We start from the raw sequence: 7,855 nt of genomic DNA, 5'->3' as shown, positions 1-7,855 counted from the left end.
TTTAATAGTTTTGATGTCTTCACTCTTATTCTACAATGTAGAAATAGTACAAATTAAGAAAAACCCTTGAATAAGTAGGTGTGTCCAAACTTTGACTGGTACTGTATGTGACTCGTTTCAGGAAACTAGACGTATGTTGCGCATCATTACTTTACATGAGAGCCATTTGAACGTAAACTTTTTTTATTTAAATCAAAATGCGTTTTTTGGCAGAAATACCTTCTGGAACATGTGAACTTTCTTATGCCTTAATAACAACCTTGTATGCCATGTAAATATGAATAATGTCACGCGGAGCGGAACAGGTGAACCCAAGAGCAGACTCAGACAAGAAGACTGGGATGATGTAACCAAGGTATTTATTGAAAAACGGGGGGGAAGATTGAGTGCAGGCCAGGGGAAGCTCGGACGGATTGCCGGGAACCATGTGCTGAGGCTGAGGCTGGAGCTAGAGGTTTTGGGACAGGGTAAGCAGGTCTGGAGGGGAATCCAAGGGAGTCGTAGAGTGGGGAATTCAGGACACAGTTGCAGGACTGACAAGAAGTTGGACTGGAGACAGGGACCAGAGTCAGAGCAGGCAGAACTGTGGCGGAGAGGAAAACAGCATCAAGCTAGGAAAACAGGCACAACAGGAACAAACAGCTAGAAACATGGACTGACTGAGCAGAGATTACGATCTGGCAGCTCCAACTGCTCTTAAATGCAAGTAAAACTAAATGCATGCTCTTCAACCGATTGCTGCCCGTACCTGCCCACCCGTCCAGCATCACTACTCTGGACGGTTCTGACTTAGAATACGTGGACAACTACAAATACCTAGGTGTCTGGTTAGACTGTAAACTCTCCTTCCAGACTCACATTAAGCATCTCCAATCCAAAATGAAATATAGAATCGGCTTCCTATTTCGCAACAAAGCATTCTTCACTCATGCTGCCAAACATACCCTTGTAAAACTGACCATTCAATCGATCCTTGACTTCAGCGATGTAATTTACAAAATAGCCTCCAACACTCTACTCACAAATTGGATGCAGTCTATCACAGTGCCATCCCCCCCCCCCCCCCTCCCCATTGCGACCTGTACGCTCTCGTTGGCTGGCCCTCTCTTCATACTCGTTGCCAAACACACTGGCTCCAGGCCATCTACAAGTCTCTGATAGGTAAAGCCCCACGTTATCTCAGCTCACTGGTCACCATAGCAGCACCCACCCGTAGCATGCACTCCAGCAGGTATATCTCACTAGTCACCCCCAAAGCCAATTCCTCCTTTGGCCGCCTTTCCTTCCAGTTCTCTGCTCCCAATGACTGGAACAAACTGCAAAAATCATTGAATCTGGAGATCTACCTCACTAGCTTTAAGCACCAGCTGTCAGAGCAGCTCACATATCACTGCACCTGTACATAGCCCATCTGTAAATAGCCCATCCAACAACCTCATCCCCATAGGGTATTTATTTATTTATCTTGCTCCCTTGCACATTCATCTTCTGCACATCAATCACTCCAGTGTTTAATTGGTATATTGTAATTACTTGCCACCATGGCCTATTTATTGCCTTACCTCCCTTATCTTACCGTACACACTGAAAATATACTTTTTTCCACTGTATTATTGACTGTATATTTGTTTATTCCATTTGCAACTCTGTGTTGTTGTATGTGTCAAACTGTTTTGCTTTATTCTTGGCCAGGTCGCAGTTGTAAATGAGAATGTGTTCTCAACTAGCCTACCTGGTTAAATAAAGGTGAAATATATATTTTTTAAAGGCTGAGTATAGCCCACAAAGATCTCCTCCACCACACGAGCCCAAGGGGGAGCAAAACCAGACAGGAAGATCATGTCTGTGACTCAACCCACTTAAGTGAAGCACCCCTCCTAGGGAAGGCATGGAAGAGCACTAGTAAGCCAGTTACACAGCCCCTGTAGTAGGGTCAGAGGCAGACAATCCGAGTGGAGAGAGGGGAGCCGGCCAGGCAGAGACAGCATGGGCGGTTCGTTGCTCCAGTGCCTTGCCGTTCACCTTCGCACCCCTGGGCCAGAACACACTCAATGGTAGGACCAACTGAAGAGATGAGTCTTCAGTAATGACTTAAACGTTGAGACAGAGTCTGCATCTCTCACATGGATAGGCAGACCATGCCATAAAAATTGAGCTCTATAGGAGAAAGCCCTGCCTCCAGCTGTTTGCTTAGTAATTCTAGGGACAATAACGAGTCCTGAGTCTTGTGACCGTAGCTGTCAGGATCGTTGGAAGGATACTCGGACCAACGTCACCTCTTTATTTATTTTAAGTAAGTGAACCACATAACAAAACCATAAAGAAACGTGAAGACAATGGAGTGCTGACATACAACTACACATAAACAATATCCCACAAAACACAGGTGGAAAAAAAGCTACCTAAATATGATCCCCAATTAGAGACAACAATTACTGTACCAGCTGCCTCTAATTGGGAATCATACAAAATCACCAACATCGAAAACAAAACTAGAACCCCACATAGAAATAATAAACTAGACTAACCCCCCAGTCACGCTCTGACCTACTCCACCATAGAAAATAAGGACTCTCTATGGTCAGGACGTGACAGTAGCATACATGTAGGTATGTACAGAAGGACCAAATCGGAGAGACATGTACAGTAGGAGCAAGCCTGTGTAATGCTTTGTAGGTTTGCAGTAAAACCTTGAAATCAGCCCTAGCTGGTTTATTTAGTGTTTATTTAGTGCTTTATCCGTTTATTTAGTGCTTTATCCCAGTATACAGAGAGTAGAGCATTGCAGTAGACTAATCTAGAAGTGACAAAAGCATGGATTATAGATGTCTATGTTTGGTTCAGATTTTGTTCGGTCTGGACCAGCCTTTATTTGGCCCAAACATAGACGTCTATAAATCACTTCATTTCAAATGTCTTTCAGAAACAAAAATTGGCCTGATTTCAACATCAGGAAAATACGTATTTTTAAAATCCGGAAAATATTCAGATTCAACGTCCTGGAAAATATGTATTTTATATATACTGAAAATACCTTTTGACGATTTCATTCAGAACCTAAATTGAACCTAACTGCAATGTCTGTAAAATAAGTATTTTAGACGTCTTTTCAACGTCATTTTGCTTACTGGGAATATTCTAGTTTTGCCGGGGGTGACAACTTTTGTTCTCGCCTACAGGAGCAAGTGGAACAGAAAATATTCTCATACAAAATAAGGGGAAAAATAACAGATTGGTTGTAGGTACATAACTGTACTCCAGTACATACCTCAGATATTACCTTTCTCCGCAGGAACAAAGGCCTGCTAAACAGTGCATTCGGAAAGCATTGTTTTTTCCACATTTTGTTACATTACTGCCTTATTCTAAAATATATATTTTTTAAATCCCTCATCAATCTACACACTATGCTCCATATTGACAAAGCAAAAACAGGTTTAAAGAAAATTCAGCACATTTATAAGATATCACATTTACATAAGTATTCAGACACTTTACTCAGTGCTTTGGGAATGGGAAAAAATGTCAGTCTCTCGATGTGCAAAACTGATAGAGACATACCAAGCGACTTACAGCTGTAATCGCAGCAAAAGGTGGCGCTACAAAGTATTAACTTAAGGGGGCTGAATAATTTTGCACGCCCAATTTTTCAGTTTTTGATTTGTTAAAAAAGTTTGAAATATCCAATAAATGTCGTTCCACTTCATGATTGTGTCCCACTTGTTGTTGATTCTTCACAAAAAAATACAGTTTTATATCTTTATGTTTGAAGCCTGAAATGTGGCAAAAGGTCGCAAAGTTCAAGGGGGCCGAATACTTTCGCAAGGCACTGTAAGTAAAAATACTTTAAAGTACTACTTAAGTCATTTTTTGGGGGTCTTTACTTTACTATTTATATTTTTGAATACTTTTACTTCACTACATTCCTATTGAAAATTATGTACTTTTTACTCCATACATTTTTCCTGACACCCAAAAGTACTAGTTACCAGAGGTGGGACCAAGTCATTGTTTTACAAGTCACAAGTAAGTCTCAAGTCTTAGCACTCAAGTCTGAAGTCAAGTCCCAAGTCAAGATAGGCAAGTCCGAGTCAAGTCTCAAATCAAGACCGTCAAGTCTCAAGTCCTAAACAAGTCATAATGTGCTCTTCACCATTTCCATATTTCCATGGAAATACATGGGTAGCCATGAGAAAGACCCCTCTCTCTCTCTCTCTCTCTCTCTCTCTCTCTCTCTCTCTCTCTCTCTCTCTCTCTCTCTCTCTCTCTCTCTCTCTCTCTCTCTCTCTCTCTCTCTGACAGCGGGAGAGGCGTGGTAAACTGGGTTGGATCGTGTGGGGTGGTTGCATAGAAATACATCACCTACAACAGCCTTTGCCCGTGTAGAATAGAGAATCGAGTACAGATCTATATATTTCATTTCTATCTGGGAAACTGTATCTGAACGCGGTGCTTCAGATGAAATAAACTGCCGTTCTTCATTCATTATCAATGGAGAAAGCTCAAAACTGCAGAGGGCAAAAGAGAGGGGGGTGGTGGGTTTTGTGTGAAGCATAAACACAATCAGAGGTTCAAGCGCTTGCCGTATTCAGCAGGTTAGGAAGAGTACACAACCATTCTAGGAGGCACTCTGCCACAAATGTGCTCATTTGATCTTTTCCAGCTCCAAACAGCGTGGTGGCGAGTCAATCTGCAAATCTAATCTAGGCAAGCTGTGAGGAGCACACATAACAATACAGACTCCAGACATCACAAGCCAGCAAAAATAAATTAATGAAACAAGTTACACACACTCATAAACACACAACTTTGTGTGATGGATAGCTGTCAGCTAGCTATATTAGCCACGACCTACCGTTCTTCGTGCAACTTCAAATTTCGAACAAAGTTGGAAATTGTTTCGCCTCAGTCAGTAATTTTCTTCCCGCATGTTTGTCAAGTTGCAATCAGTTTTTTGTTGATACAGCATCGTCTTTATATCCGAAAATAATCATTTGGGGTATCATCATTCCAAGGGCTCCATCTGAATTCACCCGCCGACGTTCCTCTGCACTGCCACGCACAATTTGATTGGCTGCAGTCCGATTCAAACTGTAATCCTTTAAATGAAGAGTTGATGCGCTGCACACTTTTTTAAAAACCATCATTTTTAATATCTAGTCAGGTCGAGTCATAAGGCTCAAGTCCAAGTCAAGTCACGAGTCATTAGTGTCAAAGTCAACTTGCAAGTCATCATATTTGTGACTCGAGTCCAAGTCATGTGACTTGAGTCCACACCTCTGCTAGTTACAATTTTAATGCTTAGCGGGACAGGAAAAAGGTCCAATTCACACACTTATCAAGAGAACATCTTTGGTCATCCCTACTGCCTCTGATCTGGTGGACTCACTAAACATAAATGCTTACTTTGTGAATTATGTCTGAGTGTTGTAGTTGCCCCTAGCTGTCAAACAAAAGTAATAAAAAAGGAAATTGTGCCATCTGGTTTGCTAAATATAAGGAATTTGGTGTACAACATTTACTTTTACTTTGACAATTGAGTACTTTTTCCACCTTGGATCATGATTAATCACTCTAATTAATGTACACATATCAAAACAATTCCCCCAAAATGTACCTGCAGTAGAGCATGCTGGGAAATATGATGATAATAATTATGGTACAAATTTGACTTTTCAGGGTACCAGCCCAGTACACAGCCATTAATGTTATGTTATTATATTCCATATTTTATATAAAGATACAATCATCACACTCTCACCATGTGAGATCATTGTGTACCTCTGAAGGTACAATATGTATATTTTTCGTATTTTTGTTGTCACTTCCTGACCTTAGTTCCTTTTTTTATGTCTCTATTTTAGGTTGGTCGGGGTGGGCATTCTATGTTTGTATTTCTATGTGTTTGGCCTGGTATGGTTCCCAATCAGAAGCAGCTGTCAATCGTTGTCTCTGATTGAGAACCATACTTAGGCAGCCTGTTTTCGCCCTTGAGTTGTGGGTAGTTGTTTTCTGTCTCTGTCAGGACTGTTGCGTTTGTTCCTTTTTGGTCTAGTGTTCAGTGTAATTAAAATATCATGAACACGTACCACGCTGCACCTTGGTCCTCTCCTTCTTCCACCAACGACAACCGTTACATTTGTACTACAGGGAGCAATACAGTACCCTTATTTCTAAGAGTGTATAGGACATATGCCTGGTTTTGTGAAAGACCATGGTACTTAATGACTTAAAAAAGCAGATTTTAAAAAGTTTAGGTTCCTCTTTTTTCAGAGTTACTCTGAGTGTTTATTGCCTTTGATTCAGAATAAATATTTGCACATCAGTATGTGATCTGACACACAGTATTTACTCTCATTGTATGGGTGTGCTGTGTTTTTAGGCACCAATTATAGCATGCACTAACATTTATTTAGTGTTGTTTACCTTGTCTAAACGGTCAGACAAATTATATTGTAATTTAACAGCGCCTGTTTAGCTCCTTACCTTCTATTTCTTGATATCCAGTGTTTCCTACAACTAGTCAAATGTATTCCATTCACACGTTTAGATTTTATTTGTTACGTCCTCTGCATCCGTTTTGCTGTCACATGTGTTACAGTGTTCAGAGTTTCTTATAACCAATTTATTAATGTGATTATGATATGCTAGAGGTCAGGCTCTATTGGTCACATGCATGCAATGCATACATTATGTCACGTAATGAGAGCAAGGGTTGAGGGAATAGGGAATGTTTTTCCTAAACAAATGAGGTAAAATACCTATTCAGTCAGAAATGGCTGTAATGATGATGCAGCTTCAGCAACATGGTTGGTCGCTGCAGCAGGGTGGAGACCGAGACAATGGGTGCTAGTCACACAGTCACTTGCTGTCTTTTTCTTTTTACACAGTCTGAGCCCGGCAAGGCACAATCAAATTCATTGTGGTCGGACACTCTAATAATTTACGAGTCTTAATTATTTCATCAAACAGTGCGCTTAAAGCATCAGACAAGCTTAATGCATATAGTTTGATTAGAACACCTAGGATGTGTCTATATATGAAAAATACAAGTGTTAACATTTCGCCCAATTGGTTGGTCGAAAGAACAGTCACCAATATATTTTTGGGGTCACCAATATTTTTTTGTGGGTCGAGACAACCCTATTGTGTTTTCAGTATAGTTAATTAATTTTTTGTTGTTGCCATGTAACAGTGTAGCTAATTATTGGAACTATACAACTTTTTTTAGAAATGTTTGCAAATGTATTGGAAAAAAAATACATACGTTTTTACACCCTTGAGTAAATACTTTGTAGAATTACCGTTGGCAGTGATTACAGCTGTGATTATTTCAGGGTAAGTCTCTAAGAGCTTTCCACACCTGGATTGTGCAACATTTTGCCATTATTATTTTCAAAATTCTTCAAGCTCTCACAAATTGGTTGTTGATCATTGCTAGACAACCAATTTCAGGTCTTGTCATAGATTTGCAAGTCAACACTGTAACTCGGCCACTCATGAACATTCACTGTTGGTAAGCAACTCCAGTGTAGATTTGGCCTTGTGTTTAGGTTATTGTCCTGCTGAAAGGTGAATTAATCTCCCAGTGTCTGGTGGAAAGCAGACTGAACCAGGTTTTCCTCTACGATTTTGCCTGTACTTAGCTCCATTACTTTTATTTTCAATCCCGAAGAACTCCCCGGTATTTAACGATCGCAAGAATACCCATAACATGATGCAGTCACCACTATGCTTGAAAATATGGAGAGTGGTATTCAGTAATGTGTTGTATTGGATTTGCTCCAAACAAGATGTACGTTTTGGAATATTTGTATTCTGTACAAGCTTCCTTTTCACTCTGAAGATGGATCAA

Source organism: Oncorhynchus clarkii, chromosome 9 (genome assembly GCF_045791955.1).
Source record: "Oncorhynchus clarkii lewisi isolate Uvic-CL-2024 chromosome 9, UVic_Ocla_1.0, whole genome shotgun sequence".
Classification (NCBI taxonomy): Eukaryota; Metazoa; Chordata; class Actinopteri; order Salmoniformes; family Salmonidae; genus Oncorhynchus; species Oncorhynchus clarkii.
Note: the sequence above shows the minus strand (reverse complement) of the source record.